Source organism: Acinonyx jubatus, chromosome E4 (genome assembly GCF_027475565.1).
Source record: "Acinonyx jubatus isolate Ajub_Pintada_27869175 chromosome E4, VMU_Ajub_asm_v1.0, whole genome shotgun sequence".
In the NCBI taxonomy this organism is placed as follows: Eukaryota; Metazoa; Chordata; class Mammalia; order Carnivora; family Felidae; genus Acinonyx; species Acinonyx jubatus.
Window position 1 is genome coordinate 44,928,774 of NC_069395.1, and position 19,061 is coordinate 44,947,834.

A 19,061-nucleotide genomic window follows, 5' to 3' on the forward strand; every position below is an offset into this window, starting at 1 on the left:
TCCTTGTCTTCTCCCATTCATCCAGTTCAGTGTTTCACGATGATCCCGGGCGCAGAAGATGAGCCCTCCTTTGCAGTGACACTGATAATTGACCTTCGTGGCTCCCTGCCCTCCCATCCGTCACCCACCACCCATTAGCAGGCTGTCAGTGGTCAGAAGAGATGAGGGGACACCCCTCGACTTTTTAGGAGGGCCTGAAACCACCCTGTTACCTTTCATTTCGTTAGCAAATAAGCCATCCTCCGTCCTCACTCTCTCCCTTCAGAATGTTCCATGAACCTTGCCACTTCCTCCTCCTCTTACCTGCAGCACTGGCTAGGACAGTGCAAAGCGTCTGCCTACTGGAAATGTAGCATGTTGACACTGGTGATGATATTTGGAGATGCAGAAGCCAAAGCCCCAGGGCAGTGGTGGGGGAATGTTGACTGTGGGTTTGGTAGAGTTTATTTTTCCATATTATATGAAGAGAATGATCTCTTCTCGAAGACAGAAGTAATATTTTTAACAAATGTTGTCACAAGTAAATAGCAATCAAAAAGGAGAAAATAACTTTTGTATTTTTTTAACGCGTTTGATAGCTTTGATGAGGGTTCTCTTTGTTACTGTCAGGGAAGGGCACCCTATTAAATGCTATGCTAGGTTTGGATTTGTCCCACAGAAACACAGAAGGAGCACTGGGTGTGTATCTCTCTCGTGGGGTTTATCAGCCGCACTGCCACCCTCCCAAGGTGGGTAGTTATTTGTCCTGGGTAGCCAAGCAGCACCTGCCACGGAACAGAATCAGAAGCTGAATTTGCACTTGCTGAGGAGATGAGCCTTGACTTTACAATCCATCCATGTGCTAATGGTGTGAGTCCTTATCTCCGTTTAGACCGAGGGGCACAACAGTGAAGGAGAGGAAACTCAGTCAAGTGCTACAGAAAATGGACTCAAATGTTAGCAACAAAAGCCCTTAATTCTTTCAGCCAACAGCAGCTATTTTGGGGAGCAGCTGTGGTTGTTACATAAATAGAGATGCAGCCAAAATTTAAGGCTTTTTATCCTGCTTCAAGCAGAAAAATGCAGAGAGAGTCAAGTCGCCTAGGGTTCTAAGTTCCCTCCCTTTGTACGGTTTTGGCCAAGTGACTAAAATAGTTTTCCTCCACCGTAAATGAGCTGCTGAGCCCCACCTGAAACCTGTCCATTCGGGACTTGGCCTACTGTTAGATGATTTCCTATTCTTACCAGGCAACAATGATGCTGACACGAAGCATCTTCCCTGTGACTCCTCTGTTTGGTGTCTCAGAGAGTGTCTTCCCAGAAAATCGCCGCCTTCTACCCAAAGATAAAACATGCTCGTATCGTTTTTTTCCAGTCATTTTTAACATTTGACATCAGACACGCACACGGAACTAAGTGTGTCCTGGGAATTTGACTTCTGAGTGTTTCATTAAACTAGAAGCCTGTTCCCATGAACCAGGGCCTCTTCACCTGGAGTTCTGTCTCCTGGGTTTAACTCTTTGATGTGCAGACGTGATTTCATCTGCAGATGAAATCTGCATACACATCGGTGTATCTAGAAATAGATCTGAGAAATGGGGTGGTTGAGTGGGTTGGCATGAGATGCTTGACTATGTTAGCAGCACACAAAGCTTGTCTGTTTTCCATCGTTGGCTTTAATCATAAAATTGTCAAGTGACTTGTGTTTGTACTTTATTTTTTTTTATGCCTTCTGAAAGGGTCTACTGCAAAAATATTTTGCCTTTCCCCTCCTCCCCCCCCCCCCCACCCAAGTGTATCTGAACATTAAGCAGATTGTCTCAGATACAATGAAAAGAATCATCCAGAAACTAGTGCTTCAGCTGGCTGAGGACTCGGGGAGATGGAAGGAGGGAGGGAGGGAGGGGAGTGGCCTGGCGGATGGAGGTAGAAAAAGGAAGGATGAGAAATGGACTGAGAAGCTTTTAGCAGAGAGAGTCGATAGCATGGCCAAGTGCCGGATGCAATTCAAAATCCAGCTGCCTGGCGGCCAGTGGGTGGGGCCGACTGCCAACAAGATTTACAGCTGGATTACACACGCTTTATGTGTTCTAAGTTGTGGAGTTGTAAAAGTTCAGCAGTATATGCGCTGCTTTCTTTTGGTTGGCAGAGATTCAAGATTCTGGAGTCCTTGCTATCATAACTGAATACGCATTTGTTACTGGCAGAGAACCTCAAAAGAAGCTTTTACCTCAGCAATGCCTGCTAGCCCCAGGCTGGAGCATAGAGCCGTGTTATGGTCTATTTAGGGACAAAGAACAGTACAAAGTCCAGAGACGAGGAAACTAGGTCAGCCCTCGGTGGCCACCCACAGGCCCGCTGGGAGACAGGTCTCTCCCCCTCTGCAGAGCCCCTGGTCTGAGACGGGGCGTCTCTGACTCGAATAAGAGATGAGATGAGCTGGTGGAGGAGTAGCCTCAGGTCGTCTGGGCTCTGCACTGGCGCTGCCGCAAGTCAGGGGCGCCCCCAGAGTCCGAAGTGACCCGCCTGTGACCTCAGAGCCCCCAGGAGCAGCCCAGGGACGGTGGCGCCCCCTTCCTGGCCCCATTTGATGCCATCCTGCTTTGAGTTGCACCTCTGTCCTCCTCCCAACCTCATCAAGACTTTCTTCCTCTGAGGGCCAGACTCTCCCATAAGCCCGCTAAAAGCAGAAATTATACCTCTCGTGAATTTTACCTCAGAGCCTGTGATGCAGGCCAGCATATTGATTACAAATTCTGCTCAGACATTAGGCAAGGATTTTAAGAGCGCTCCATCTCTACTGGCCTTAGAAAAGAAACTCCGTTAAATATGTTGGTTTCCTAGGAAGAAAAATGATCAAATTCTTAATCCAAGAAAATACTGACTCTGAATCTTGGACTCCGGGACTCTAGTATGTTCTATATGAAAGGCAAAACGATTGGTGTCTAAGGCAGCCTCCCTCCTCCCAACTCCCAAATTGAAAAAAAAAAAAAAAAAAAGGCGTATTAGATTGCACTGTATAATTTTACATAAAATCTGCCTTCCATGCTTCTGCCCCTGGAAGGCATTTTCAGAGCTTTATTTCTTTGTACCTCTCAGAAATAAAGCTTTTTGTTAAGTTGCTTGAAACGCCAGAAGGAAAAGAAGACCGGGTCGAGGAAAGGGAATATATATTTAGAGGCATGATGAAAAGGTGGCAGGAAGCAGGAACATTGGCTTCTGGAAGTCACGTGTGGACTGCTAGACCCCCACACGCTGGAGTGAAGCTGGATAAGGCTGTCGGCTTTCACGCCGTGGCAACTGTCCTTGCAATAAACCTTTGGAATTTTGTGAATGAGTTGTATGGGTTGCCTTTTGCCAATGAATGGACCTGTTTTTCCAAGGGGAAAATATGTCCTTCAGTCACCTTTATGTGTGTCTCTGGGAAAGGGTCAAAAGGCTACAGCAGAAAATGAAGATGGTGGGTGAATATATTTACTTTTGTGACAAACCTGAAGACTATACCACGTCTTTCAGGAGACTCTTGTACCTTATCTGGGATCTAATCCTAATCTTGGGGAAAGAGGAAAAGGAACTAATATTTATTAATTATACTCAACTCTGTGCCAGATACTGTGCTAGGCATTGTATAATTGTCTCGTATAATCCTCACCATAATCCTGTGAAGCGAATCTGTTCCCCTCGTGTTCTAAGTAGTGTATCGTAAGTACAGAATGCATCTATCCAACATAAATGCCCATGTTGAAAGAAGGAAAGATGTCATTCAAGTATTTTCCGAATTTTTTATTATTACTATGCCCTTTGCAACACTGTGAAAACACCCCTTTGAGGGTATCTACCTTCCAGACTCTCTCTTTGGCTCGTCACCAGCTAGCTTTGCCATGGGGAATGTTTTCTTTGGCCTTCCTGTATCTGATGAGCTGCCCACAAACAGGAGAGGCCACTGGCTAACAGGAGTGTAGGGTCCACAAGAAAAAGGCTTTGGGAATTTAAGCACAGGTCTCTCTTCTTGGAATCCCGACAGCATCTGGAAAAGGAACCTGGGACTTCTGCAGTTAAACACCAGATGCGGCCAGAACAGGCCTTTGAATGCTTGATTTCCTTCCCTGGCTCCCCAGGCCTATTTCATCACAGGCTGCACCATTTTAAGGTGAAAAGCCTTAACCTTGCAGAGAAGTGTGGGAGAATCTGAGCTCCAAAGGTAGAGGAAAGGCCTCGACCATTGACTTACAATCCTTTCTTGTGGGCTAGGTCTTGATGTCTCTTTTTGATGTTTGAACCGGGGTCTGTATTTTCTAGGCTAGTATAAGCACTGAAACTAGATGTGAATCTCTCTCAAGACTTTAATGTTTTGGATAGTCATGTAGTGACTTGAATAGTCATTTAAATAACTTGTCCAAGGTCAGAAGAGCCCAAGAATTCCCCAGAGTTCCTTTCCTTGCTTCTAAAGGCACATCCTCGATAGAAGATGACTCACGTCTCCATGGCAACTGTTAAAGGTGCTGCCTAGAGGGGACCCACCCCTACCCTCACTTGGGTTGAAAGAATCAAAAGAATTTCCTTGTGTAGAGGGGGTGCTAAGTTCAGTTTTCCTGTGAAAACTATCCCCAAGATCTCACCTCCTTCAAACCCGGCAGCTGTCAGATTCCTTCAAGATAACGTGGGAAATGGCTCTTCTCTCTTACGCCAGAGAAATGGCTTTAATTCAGCAAGATTCATTCCTAAACCAAAGGCCTCATTCTAATACTGTCTTCTGCCTCTACCCAGAATTCTCTGTTTTTCCCTTTCTAGGAGTTATTTTTAGTCCAAGGCTTTGAACTTGATTGAGTAAGACTTAGAGGCAGTAAAAAGAACTCCATAAACTCAGCCAGAACTGCCTTAGGGTCCCTAGGATTGAAAATAGCTCTGGCACCTTAGGGACCACTTGGCCTAGACCCAGAGGTGATCGAACAGCCCCTGTGTTTTGGGCATTTCCGTCCAGACCTTCAGGGACTGTTCTTTCTTGACAGTCAAGTGAGCGAGGGAAGGGAAGCTTCACAATAGATTTCAAGCCAGCTTTTCCATTCAAAACAAGATGCAAATTTATTTTTAAAAATTCATATCTATTTCCCTGGAACAGAATCAGGCAGCTGCCTTATTAGGACTCTAAATTTGGATCTATTTTCTTAACACACACACACACACACACACACGCTCACGTGCACATGCACAAAGATGCATAGAGAAAGAAAATATACTTTATCATTGAAATACTTCAAGGAAAAGCTGTATTTTGCTTTTTGTAATCTCTAAGATGACATCTAGGAAAGTATTGGTATAACTCTAGTAATGACAAAACAGGAAACGCTGGTGATCCCTGTCGTGAAAGTTTGAGTTAGACTGAAACAGAAGGATAGAGGTCTGCTGGTCACCTCACCCTGTGCCCCCTCTGGACCAGGCTGCCCTGCCGCTGACATGTTTGACTTACCTGGGCTTCTAGCCTGGATATCGTGGCTGGCCTCCTTTCCCTATCTGTGGTGCATAAAGGATTCATCCCTCAGGGTATGTGCCTCGTCCAGCCATTTGCATCTACAGCATTTCCTACATGCTCTCCTGTTCATCCAGTGTGACCTTGACTGGCATTTCGGCAGTTCCACTAGGATGCTCCAACACCAGTGCTGGAGCCCCTTCCTGTAGGATTTGGGGCCCTTCCTCCAGGTTGTCCCAGATGTAGCATGTTTAGCATTGCCTTCTCCAGTGTTGAGGACTCATGCATTCAGTGTTTATAGAGCGCACAGTATACTCCAGGCACTGAGCTAATTGCCAGCAATACCCGGTTGAACCAAACATAGCTCCTGCCCTCAAGGAGCCTGCCATTAGTTGGGAAGACACTGTGGGATCAGTACTGGGTGCTGCGGGAGCATCTCAGAGTAAGAGCCGACCGGCTTGGAGAATCAGGGGCTCCCCGAAAGAGGTGACATCAAAGCTCAAGTTTGTTAGAGGACTGAGGGAGAGCGTTGCAAAGGGCCTTCTACGCTGAGGGAACAGCGTGGGTCTCAGCCCAAAGGAGAGACAGCGTAGGCTGTCAGGGTAAAGTCGCTGAAGCTGGGAGCTGAGGAGTCGAGGAAAGAGGGTGAGGACAAGCAGTCAGCTGGCCGGTCGCAGAGGACCTCAGAGGCTTCACAGTGGACCTGGGGTGGGGGGTTAAAGAAGAGCTATAGGCCATGCTCTGCCCTCCGAGTCAGAGGTCACTGCTGAGGTCACCCAGAGAGGTAAGTGTGGGCAGCACCAGGGCCAGGCTCGGCCCTCTTGCTGTGAAAGCTCACAGTTGCTCGCTGAGATGATTCATTCCCAGGTGTCCTCTGCCTCTGCCCCCACCCCACCCCAGCACCTTGTCCTCCCGCCAAAAGCTGTTTGCATTCAAGGGCTTTAACCTGGGATAGATCTTGCTTAGAGGCATACAGGGCACACTGCCTGGCCGTCCTGACCTGTCCGTGGAGCCACGAAGGTTAAGAATACCTCTTGGGAGGAGGCTGGCCTAGACCCTGTGATGAGGGTGTGCCCTAAGCTGAACACATGGGAAGCAGCAGAAGGCTGGCTGGCCTAGTGTGACCCCTTCATTCATTCTACCCAAAGGCTGCTGCGCTCGGCCAGCCTTTCACCGAGTTAGGTCACGCCCTGTGGCCAAGCCTTTGCTCTATCCGGAGTACCTACCTGAATCCTGCCAAAGAAAGGGGATATTAAAAAAAAAAAAAAAAAAAAAAGCACAAATGGAATGTATGCACATGGAAAATACCTGCAGGCCTAGACAGCTGCCATGGACCTCACGGGGACCGAGGAGCCACCAGAGTTCAGAGCTCTGCACCTTCCGGTCATGAGGCAGGGAGGCTTGGGGAGAAGCAGTCTCTCTGTGGAGACAATTCACAGTGCCTTCTCGGTTTTCCAGAGAACCCATTCGGAGTTCAGAGCATTGGGTTCTGCCCTCCCCCATCCCCACAAATGATTAGAAATTTTAGAAAGAGAAGAGAAAGAATTCGATGAATCAAAATACTAGCTATGAGGCAGCACAGTTTCTAGAAACTTAAGAAAAGGCTCGAACAAGTGCTGGTTTCCCCAAGAGGCTGGAGGAATTAGGGGCCGAAGGTACGGTTTGGTCTTCTGCTCGGGGACCCCAAAGGGTTCTGAATATTCCTGGGGACTGACCTCTTGCAAAACCCCCACACCTGCCTCCTGGGTGCAGCCTTGGCATATTCTACAGCAACACCAGCCTTCTGAACCTTGGAAAGATTTGAGCTCAAACACCCACCCTTTTCCCAGATGCTCCTCTAGCTCCTTGCTGAGGAATTTCCAATTCGGTGTCTTGTGGTTCCCACTCAAATGTCCCACAGGCCTGGCCTGTTTCAATTAGAATTTGGCCCGCGGTTATCATGACGTCGGAAATTGAAGAACCTTCGGCCTCACACTCGCCTACCTTAAAATCAAGGTCCTGGAGGGTCCCCTCGGTGGCAGTAGGGGGTGGTCATGGGATATGGCGAGGTTTGCCTTAGGGCATCCTCTCCCCATTGTCAGCTCTGGTCTAGTTCCCTCACTGTCCCTGGGAAAAGATCCAAATGCCTCCTTGCTGGTTGTCAGTGGCTGTGTATTTGTTCCGCGTATTGTGTTTTATTTGGGAGAAGGGCCTTACATTCACGGGAGATAATAGTGGCAGGAACAGGAGGCATCAGCTCTCACTTTGTGTCTGAGAGGTGACTCGGGGCATCGCCTTTCTGAGCACCTGCAAAGCTTCCTCGGGCGGGCACGGGAGCCCAGCTGGGCAGGCTCCCCAGCTCTCTGCATGCACATGAACTCTGTAAAGCAGTGGGTGCCCGTTATTTCCACCGCACATGCCTATCAGCAAAAACTCTGTGAGAAGCACCTCCTCTGTATGTTTAGAAATTTATTTAAAGCGCATATTCATAATACTCCTGTACTAATATATTAGACATATTATAAAAAGTATACAACATAGAAATCTTAAAAGAATAAGATAAAAAAATATCATAAACAGAGGTTCTGGTATTTTCTCTCTGAACACCTGAGGGGGACCTCAAATACCCCCCTGGGATGTGCACACCCACTTTGGACACTACTGTTTTAAGAGCAAAGCTGCACACCTTGATGGCGTCCATCCCAAACCACCATGCTGGCGCTTGGCCTGCGGAATAAGAAGGTCTTAAGATAAAATCCCCAGGAGCTTCTGACCTGGGAGACAGGGCAAGCAAACTCTTCACACAACATAATTTAAAGAATTAAAAACCTGCCCGACCGGAAAGCTATCCCCAGACAGTCGTGGCTACAGGTGCTAAGAAAAGATCAGGTACACTGTCCAGAGTCGTGGGATTGCTCATCTTCCCTCTCTGGGTCTCCAGAAGAGGACGTTTGGCGACATCCCCGGCTCTCTCATGATTGGAATTCTTTGAACCCTCCAACTGCTTCAGCAGCCACATCGCTCGAATATTATTGATTTGACCACCAAGATGTAATGATGATTCTGTTCCATTTTGAAAAGGGTCTGAGAAAGTGTACAGGTCTAATTATATATACATATTTATACATGTGTATTTTTGTTTATTGTTACATTTTGACATTGGACTTTCTATTAAATAATTTTTAACAGTTGACCTGGCTTTGTTCTTTTTTTGTGCCTTTCTTCTTTCCTGGATCTCCAGGAGGGGGCCATTTAAATGTCACAGATCTTGTCCCTGTTGTCCCTCCCTGCGTCTCTCTTCTTCCCTATTCTCGGTACACAGGGCTTCTCCTATCCATTGTTTCAAGTTCTGATTTTGCAGATATGTACTGCATCCGCGACCCACTTGGAAGGCCCCCAACTTTGTCTTCATTGCCCCCAGTTTCCAGGGACGGCCCACTCAATCCCGTCAGCTTCTACAAATGCACAAATTCACGGGTTTGATGAAGGTGCAAGAATGAGCAATAATAAAAAATCATGCCATGAGCCTTTTAAATCTCTTGTACATCTCCACTCACTCTCCCCAGTACACACATACATGCGCACACACATGACTTCCTAGCTGCAAGACCTTGGACAAGTCCCTTAACCTTCCTGAGCCTAATGCACCTCATCAGTAAAAAATGACACTTTTCTCATAGGTTTGATCTGAGGAGATCCCATAGTAAACATTCAATGAACAACCACCGGCTTCATGAAGGCACTCAGCCAGCCCATGTGTGTTCATTGCACAGTGTATGCCAGGCACTGGGGTCTCCCAAATAGGGGGGCAGGGACATGAGGACTTACAGAATGCCCCTCTTCAAAGTCAAATGCAGAAGCAGCATGAAAAATGAGGCAGGTACCTTACAGTCTCTCTCCTGCCCGCCTCCAACTCGGTGAGTACCTGTCACGTATGGGAGGCTCAAAAAAATCGATTCTCTCAACTACACTGGCCTTTCAGGCTCTACCAAAGAGAAATACACACACACACACACACACACACACATACACATACACACAGCCTCCAAGCATGAAGTCAAAAGCACTTGCCCTTGGCTCTGTCCTCCCTGATGCATCAGCCTGTTCACATCTGATGCTGGTCCATCAGCCAGCCCAGCCAGCCTTCTGCCCTCCACCCTTGCCCTTGGGAATATTTGCCTTGTGATTTCCTAATGGTGTGGAGGTGCAAGTTGGGGTGGAGGTGGTGCGTGGGAGGATGACAGCCTGCCAAGGAGAAGGAGTTGATAACTATTCCCAGGTTTTTTCCTGCAAGCAGTAGAGCTGGAAGTTCAGATTTACAGGCGAGTGTTATGGGCTGTCAAACAAGGCAAAAGCCCAAGATTCTGCTCAGGGTAAATTCTTTCAAACACAACAAGCCTGTTTCTTCCTGCGGAAGTTCATTTGAAATCACAAGGCCAAGGGGCACCTGGGTGGCTCAATTGGTTAAGTGCCTGACTTCAGCTCAGGTCATGATCTCATGGTTCATGAGTTAGAGCCCTGCCTTGGGCTCTGTGCTGACAGCTCAGAGCCTGGAACCTGCTTCAAATTCTGTGTCTCCCTCTTTGACCCCACCCCACTTGTGCTTTGTTTCTCTCTCTCTTTCAAAAATAAATAATATTAAAAAAATTTTTTAATTTCAAAAAAAAAAAGGAAATCACAAGGCCTGCCAAGCTTAAAGAGCACCCTAACCCCAACCCTGCTCCACCCCTCCCCACACATGTGCTGGTCTCTCTCCTGTGCCCCAGATTGGGGCTTTGGGAGCTTCTCTTGAACCTCAAGTCGAAGAGGAGTCCAGCTGACAGGACTCTAGACTGCCCCTTGGTGTCCACTCTCCACGCCTTCGGTAGCAACGTCAGCTTCCAGGTCCCTGGTAATTGCTGGGCTGAACCCCGCGTGTGGCTGCCCAAGTTCTCTCAGATGGAGGCCAGAGGGGTGAGAAGTGGCCTGTGAGCCACGGCTTCCCGGAGCCTTAACTCTCAGTGGGCTGGAGGAAAATAAGGCGGCAGACCACAAGGCTAGGAGTGAGCAATCCTGAAGCTCGGGGCTGGTCCAGGGGATGGCTGTGGGGGACGGGTGCTTCTCCCAGGGTTCTCCCCGCCACCGTCACCCTGCCACTGACAATGCCCATCCACCACTTCTTGCCAGAATGCTCACAATGCTCACAATGACAGAGTCATCGGGAGGTAGACATGAAGCTTTAACTCCTTCCACTCACCTTGCATTACAAATGCAGCTGCCTGCTCCCCAGCAGAACCAGCTTCCACAGGGCTGTCTGCTCTTTGCCGGGTCTTCGCCCCTACACTACCCTGTCGTGTTTATTCTCTTCTGCTTCCCGCTCTCTCCTCGTCTGGAAAACTCTTCATTTTTCCCTATCACCGTAAACTGAACTTCCTTTGAGGTCCATCTAAAATGGACCACTTGCATGAGAGCCTGCCTCATGGCTCCAAGATACACCAGTCTTTCCTGACAAAAAGAACTCTCCCTTACAGGATGGGCCAGATGGTGGTGGGGTTTGGGGTGGAAGCCCTGAGACTTGAGCCATGGAGAGTTCTGGTGTCAGACTAGGTCACCAAGTGCCCAGCGACCAGGCCAAGTGCAAACACTCACTGACTGAGAGCCAAATCGCCAGTGCTGAGAAAGGCTGAGCCCATAGCAGAGCCCAGTGTGGGTGGGCAGTGGGTCTGAAAGCTGCCATGGTCATGGAGAAGGGCATTCAGGGGGAGAGTGGAACACCTGTGCACAAGTACACTTGTACCAGAGTAGACATTTCACATCATGTTTAGCATTATTTCTAACGAAAAGAATTGGACACAGTCCTAAATGGCCATCAAAAAGAGAAAGGATAAATAAATAGTAATGCAGTCAATCTTGTATCAACATGGATAAGCCTCAAAAACAGTGAATGAAAAACATTCAGAGGATACCATATGATGACACGCATATAAACTTGGAAAGCTTGCAAAACCATGTCGTATATTACGTGTGGATACTGAAATGTATAGTACCATGCATGGCAGAGACAAAGACCAATTGCAACAGAGTATGAAGAGAGGGAAGGAAATGGTGCTGAGGAGGGTTAACAACGTTTTAAAAATTGGCTGAAGATGGGGCACCTGGGTGGCTCAGTTGTTTGAGAGTCCAACTCATGATCTCAGTTCAGGTCTTCATCTTGGGGTCGTGAGTTTAAGCCCTGCCTTGGCATGGAGTCTACTTAACAAAAAAATGGCTGAAGCAAACTTGGGGAGATAGGGTATCCGTGTTATTTGGACGGTATTCTCTAAAGACTCTTCTGTGTCCTTGGAATATTTCATCATGTTTAAAGGGACACATGAGTGATCCAGGAGCCACCTCAGCCCAGTGACCATCTGCAGCAGGTTATACTCAGGCTGCAGTCAGACACGAGTGAGAGCATTCAAGGTATGACAGGGAGTGGATCTCCCTTCCCCAGGAGCTCTGGTAGCACGACAAATGTGTTCTTCATCTCACATTTCTATGGTCTTCGCTCCAGCCCTCCCATATAGATGGCGGATCCGGACTGTGCCTTCCCTTGAAGCCCCTCAGCTCCTGGCAAAGGCTCAACCCTCACTTTTTGATTCCACTTCTCTCACGTTTGCCGTGGGTGAGACTCTATCCGGCCTTGGGCGTGTTCCAATTTGGCACAAAATACCCTGTCCACATGGGTCTCCCTCCGGGACTGTGTGGCCCACCTGGGACCTCTCACATAGCCCCTCAGAATAGCCCACGACCACTTGCCACCAAGTCTCAGAAGGTGTGGCCTGCAGTCTAGAAAACGTTGAGGAAGAGGTTTGATAGGCATGGAATGAACCCAGAGGACAGGTGAGAGAATCCTGTGTGTCAGAGGCAGGAATTTCATCAGACATAGGGAGATATTCAGTGCAGTTCCAAACATCACAGGACAAATGCCTGCCAGTAGCCTTCCAGAACTTGGTTCCCCGAGAGTTTTATGGCTCAAATAAATGTCACGAACAGTGAACACATGCAAGATGTGATAGGGGTTGAGAATCCAGCCCTCCCTCAAAAACTAATAAATAAAAGAGAAAGTGCTACTTGGGCAAAGCTGTCTGACTGGGTCATTCTAAGGCTAGTTTTTATTGATATTCTACTCTGGGGACATCTCAACAACGGCTGCACGCTGGAGTCACCCCAGGGGAGCTTTTCAGCCCATCACCACCCGACCTCAGGTCGGTTAAATCAGGGTTTCTGGGAGTGGGGCTGAGCATTTTTAAATATCTCCCCAGGCAACTGTGAGGTACAGGGAGGATTCCAGAACCATGTGTCTACACAGCATGCCACTGAATTGGGCACCAGCAAACAAAACTGAACAAAATAAACCCTGCCCGTTAGGAGTTAAACAACAGTAGCGGGCCGGTTTGTACATACACACTCCAAGGCTGTGAGCACTCGGGGGGGGGGGGGGGGGGGGAGGGAAGCTCTGCGATCATTCTGGATGGGGAGAATGAGCAAGGCAAGTGGGAGAATGGGTGGGGACTCCCCAATGACACAGAAAGGGCGTCCCTCTTGTTGATATGGGACAAGAGAATGAGTCAACGCCTGGACGATGAAGCACTCAAGCGAGGGAAAGGCCTCCAGGTTCCATCTGGTTTCCAGGCACGATTTTGCTCAATTGTTCCAAAGAAGGAGAATTTCATGAAGACACCCTGATGGGAAAGCTGCCGCCTCCACTGGCCGCTCGGCCCTCCCGGGCAGGAAGTTTACCCTTCGTGGCTAATCTCAAGCAGCAGCCTCAGCCAGCCCCTGCTTTACCCGGACCCTGAGCTGCTGCCCCTCACTTAGCCTTCGGGACGCCCCTCATTGTGGGAGATGTATTGAGGCTGGAACACAGCATCCGGGAAACGAACCCCTTCCCCCCCAAATGGACAAACTTCAGGGAAAACTGATCCCTGCCCAGAGGAAAGCCTTTGTGTGCAGGAGTCCCTGGTCCCAGGGGACTGAAGGCAAGAGTGCTGCCCTCTCCGTGGAGCCCCTGAGCGGAATAAACAGAAAAGCAGCATTTATATGCCCTGTGCCTTTAGTGGGGCAGGAGGTGGGGCTTGTTATCATTATTATAGCTGGGGGCTGCAGGGGTTGAATTCCTGGAGAATTTGGAAACTGCCAGCTGGGATGTTACCCAAGACATATGCCTGTCCCCACATGGAGCAGCCGGGCTCACGGCTGGAATTTCAAACACTTGCCCCAATTGTTCACACGGTTCTGGTCATTGGTATGCTGGACACTTGGTAATTGACCCGACGCTAGGTTCTCATGCTCTGCTGTCCCTACCAGGGACTGGCAGCCGTGAATACCACCAACACAGAGAAGAGCCAGTGAAAAGTGGTTGTAGAGGCAGATCCGCCATCACCCTGCCCCCCAGGGGCCTAGCCGTGTGGTGAGGACGCTGAGAGGGACGCTGGCCGGTTCCCCACAGTCTTGTGTTGTCAGCTCATGGCCCCCCTGAATGTTTCTCATTGGCTGCAAACCAAGGCTGGAGCCCCCAGGAGACAATCACACTGGAATACAAATGGAGTTTTACACTTAAAGATCGGGTTGGATGGCACATGACCGGAGGGGCATATGAAGGAGAAATCCCTTTCTGAAACTCTGTCATTGTACACATGCAAGTTCAAGTCCCTAACAAGGCCCTGTCTGTTTTCAGTCCCACCCAACTACCAGGGCTTTACCCAAAAAAGGAGAAAGGGAAGCTTTAAATCAAGTCACCCTAAATCCTTGGGATTTATCCTTGGGATAATCTGTCCGGTATTTGTGCCTCTGCTGATGCAGTGGTATTCTGGTGCCCCAGGCCCCCTCTGGCTCCTGCCAGGGGTCACAGAGGTGGCCTCAAACACCTCCCCTCTCCCCGCCTCTCCTCTCTCCACCACAGACACACAATTGGAAGGAAAAAGCTTGAGGATCTTCTGATATATAAGCAAATAGATGGGGTCATCGCAATAAGTAGGAGGACCCCAGCATAAAATGAAGCCTCTTCCTACATTAAAACCTGGCTGTGGTCAGCACTGAGTTCCCACCCTCAAGTCCCAGGTGAGATGGGCTTCCTGGTAGAAACCGAGTCTCTCAAACACTGGCAGAGTCGGCATCGTTCCAGGGAAGTGGGGCATAAAAGCTGTCATTTGGATCCCAGTGTTCCACCTTCGAATTGTCACTGCCACTCATTGACCAGTGACAAAATGTTCCTCACCAACTCCTCCCAATAACCCCTATAAAGTAACTGCTGATTCTTCACTTTACAGCGAGGAAAACTGTGCCTCAGAGAGATTGAGTGACTTGCTCAAGGTCACACAGCAAGGAAGTGCTAGTGCCAGGATCAGGGCATCTGACCCAGCGGCCTGGCTTGTAACCACTCGGCCGTCGTGCTGTTCACACGTGTCACCAGGGTGGCAGACTACCACCTCACAGGTACCCCGGACCACGAGTCCCTCTTTCCCGGGGGGGTGGGGCTTGGGGTTTTCATCGCCTTCCCTGAGGATTATGAGAGGCTTCCCGTTGCTCAGGTCCAGGCTGCTGGGAACAACTGAAAACCTCAGTGGAATGAGGAGGCAGGTGTGGACGAGGGTGGGGATGTAGCAGGAAGTAAAGAAGTAGGCATGGAGGGGCGCCTGGGTGGCTCAGTTGGTTAAGCATCCGACTTCGGCTCAGGTCATGATCTCCAGATTTGTGAGTTCGAGCCCCACGTCAGGCTCTGTGCTGACAGCTCAGAGCCTGGAGCCTGCTTTGGATTCTGTGTCTCCCTCTCTCTCTGCCCCTCCCCTGCTCTCTCTTTCTCTCTCTCTCTCTCTCTCTCTCTCTGTCTCTCTCTCTCCAAACTAAATAAACATTAAAAAAAAAAAAAAAAGTCATCATGGAGCAGCTCTTGAGTGGCCTGACAGGCAGTGGGATCTGTCCAAAGCATCTTGTGAACAAGGGAGGTGGCCATGGGGTCGATGTGCGTGGGAATAGTGTATTCATTCTTGTGAGGTCTCTGTTAGGCAAGAGTCTCAAAAGGTGGTTTGCCCGCTGACAAGGTATACACGACTCATCCAATAGACCACGTGTCCATTTCCAAACTGTGCCCTCTGGCTCAGCACCGCAGGGTTTTCCTTCTCTCCCTGTCATACTCAGCTTTGGTTGCCAGTGAGAATCCCCTATTTTCGCCCCCAGATCCTCACTGAGTAGGAGTTAGCCCAGCTTGAGGTCCCAGTGATTAACCCAGTTTCGGTACAGGTGGTGGCAGCCAGGGACCATCTGCCACAGGTAGTAGCGGGCTGCGGGCTCGCTCGGTGCTTTCCTCCCCCGAGATCTCCAGCAGCAGAGCTCCAACACAAGTTGTTGTAGTCAAAAAAGCCATGGAGCCCATGACGTGTTGGTGGACGAGGCTGTGGTGAATGCCAATATCCGTGGGCGTCTTCTCCTTCTGGAGTGGCTTCAGCAGCAGCGACTTCGGCAAGATCTTGCCTGCAAATACCTTCGTGGTGCCTGAGACCTAGATTTCAAAGCACTTGATAAAGCCACCCTTTCCCACAAAGCAACCGCCACACTGCGAGGGTCCACTAGGACCTCCTGGATCTCCTTCACCAGCTGGGCTGCGGCCAAGGCCCCAGGAGCCGAAACTGCTGGGATCCCGGCTTCGCCGGGTTGACTGGGGCTGGCTTCCCTGCAGCTGCCACCGCACTGCTGTTCCCGGAGTTGTTCAGCGGACCTAGTAGGCTCTGAGCTGAGGCTTGGCACTGATCCGTAGCTCCCTGATTCAAACCCAACCGCGGGGGCTCGGGGGGGTGGGGGCAGTGGTTACAAAAGCCTCTTTTATTTTTTTCCATAATTAAGGAGGGAATGGCTCAGGTTCTCCAGGTGCCCTAGGCTGTCCCACTCTGTGCCCCACACCCCACTCCCCCTGGGATCCAGGTCCTGGAATGGGTTTCTTTCCTGGGGCAGAGGGGAAGTGGAGGCAGGTAGAGAAGGTAGCTTTATCAGATTAATTCTGGTAAAATGCTCAGGCTCCCAGCCCGTGCAAGCAAGGTGCCCCAGCCTCTTGTGTACCCAGTGATTTCCAGGCTGGTGGGGGGTTGTTTTTATGCCAAACTCTTGGCCAGCCCTGCATCTCACCCGAGGGCTGTGGTTTGGGGAATGTTTTGACTTGAAATACTCAAGCCTGTGGTGGTAGTTGGAGTTGTGAGACCCTTCTGTGCTAAAAGGAAAAATGAATGGTCTATTTAGAAGCTGCTAACAATTCACAGTATAAAGAACAGGCAACAATTCTGCCGCCGAACTGCAGCTTTCTGAGGGTGCGCCCCAGGGGAGCCGTGCGGCAATCGTGGCCTCAGCTCTGGATATTCCATTTGGAAGACCTCCCACTCGTGGTGGCAATGCTTCCAGAAGATTGTGCCTCCGCCCTGGCTTTCTCAGTGCCTCTCCTCAACCCCTTCCCAGAATACTCTCTTCCTGGGGCCTGTGGTGTTCTTGGGCTCTGAGTAAGACTACTTTTCCAAAACCACACGAACTTTGCTCTGGACAAACAAGGGAAGGGTGGCTGTTTGGAAATGCCTAAAACAGCTGGTCTTGGGCCTGAGTTGTGAGGTTGTACCTCACCATCGCAGACACACAGTTCCCCTGAAGGAGGAGGCTGGCTTTCCTCTCAGGACAAAATGGTGGTCCCTGGAGCCTTGGGTACATTCCAGGGTGGTGTTTCTATCACCACAGCGATGCCTCATCTCACTGCATCCTAGGATCGGAAGAGACGGTGAGACTCATAGGCTCCTCAACCCTCAGCCTAGTTGAAAATTGACCAGTTTACTGAAATGCCAAAGCTTGTTTCAAAAATCAGTGGCAGTTAGCAATGGTATTCATCTAATTTATCAAAATGAATACCTATATAGGTTCAAGTAATCTCAATCAAAATCCTGATAGGCTTTTGTATAGGAATTCACAAACTGATTATAAAATTTATATAGACATGCAAAGGATCTAGGAAAACAATTTCAAAAAAAAAAAAGTTGTTTTTCAACTTTGAGGGCTTAACATAATGCTACAAAAATAGACAATGTGGTCCTGGACACACACAGAGTATAGACACACAAGTAGAGATAGATTAGTGCAACAGAGTAAGAGTCCAGCTATGGGTCCACACATCTATGGTTAATAAGTTGTGCTGGTATAATCGGACCTCCATATTCATGAAATGAACTTTGACCTTTACTACAGACCACACACAAAAATGAACTTGAAATGGATCCTAGTACTAAATGCAAGAAAATAGTAAAGCTTCTGAAAGAAAAACAAAGGGTAAAGCTTTTACAGCTTTGGATTAAGTAAAGATATTTAGCCAGAACACAAAAATAATGCATCATCAAAGCAAAAATTGATAAATTAGGCTTCATCAAAAATTTTAAACCCTGCTCTTCAAACGATAGTGGTAAGAAAAATGAAAAGATAAAGCACAGATTGCAATAAAATATGTGTAAAGCATGTATCTGATAAGGCTGTATATAATATATGTACACATTTGATAAATATGTTCAACATCAATAGTCACTAGGGAAATACAAATTAAAACCACAATGAAATACCACTACATAGCTACCAGAATGGCTAAAACCAAAATAAATAAATAAATAAATAAATAAATAAATAAAGTTAAATAAATCGACCACACCAAGTGTTGACAAGAGTGTGGAACAATGGGGGCTTCCATACATAGCCAATGGGGGTGCAAAAAATGATATGGCACACACTTGGCAGAATTTTATAAAGATAAGCATCCATTTACCATTTCACTCAGCAATCCCATTCTTAGGTATTTATCCAAGAGAAAGGAAAGCATATGTCCACAAAGACTTATACTCTTAATGCTCATAGAAGCTCTATTCAAATCCCCATCAACTGGCAAACAGTTTAACGTGTGGTATATCCATATAACGGAATGCTAGTTGGATAACTACTGATAAAGCAACGTGGGTGACTCTCGAAAGTATTACGCTAATTGAAAGATGCAGCAACCTGGGGGGAGTGTCACGCCTGTTTGACGCCCAGAGCCAGCTCTTCTGCCAGCCTCTGGGGCCCCTGGCCCCAACTCCACCACCACCTAGACTGCCATTCTTAGGGAATTAGGAATGGCTCCCTCTCATCCTTGAACAATCTGCACTCTTTCTCAGTAGATGTTGAATTGATTTGGGTAATTACAGTAACAAGATTTCAGGATGCAGGAGAGACCTACTTCAAATACTCAGAGGGGGTGCCTGGGTGGCTCAGTCAGTTAAGCATCCAACTCCTGTTCAAGTCACAATCTCACAGTTGAGCACCAAGTCGGGCTCTGTGCTGATAGTGCAGAGCCTGCTTGGGATTCTCTGTCTCCCTCTCCCTGCCCCTCCCCTGCTCATGCTCTCTCTCTCTCTCTCTGTCCTTCTGTCTCTCCCTCTCTCTCAAAAATAAATAAACATTTTAAATACATAAGTAAATAGATAAATAAGTATTCAGCTATTTTCCAGGACAAATTTGTATTACTGATTTTTATAAATGATGAATGTGATCATAATAACTGATCTTTCCCCCACCCATCATGCCCTGAGTTTGTGTGAGTGCAGGGCCCAATGACAAGTGCCAAGGGTGC

The 19,061-nt window shown here is 48.4% G+C and overlaps 1 pseudogene; it reads right to left on the minus strand.

Moving 5' to 3' along the window:
- Positions 1 to 12,910: 12,910 nt before the first annotated feature.
- Positions 12,911 to 16,246, minus strand: LOC106975915 (serine/threonine-protein kinase PLK1-like; annotated as a pseudogene).
- Between the last annotated feature and the right edge of the window lie 2,815 nt (positions 16,247 to 19,061).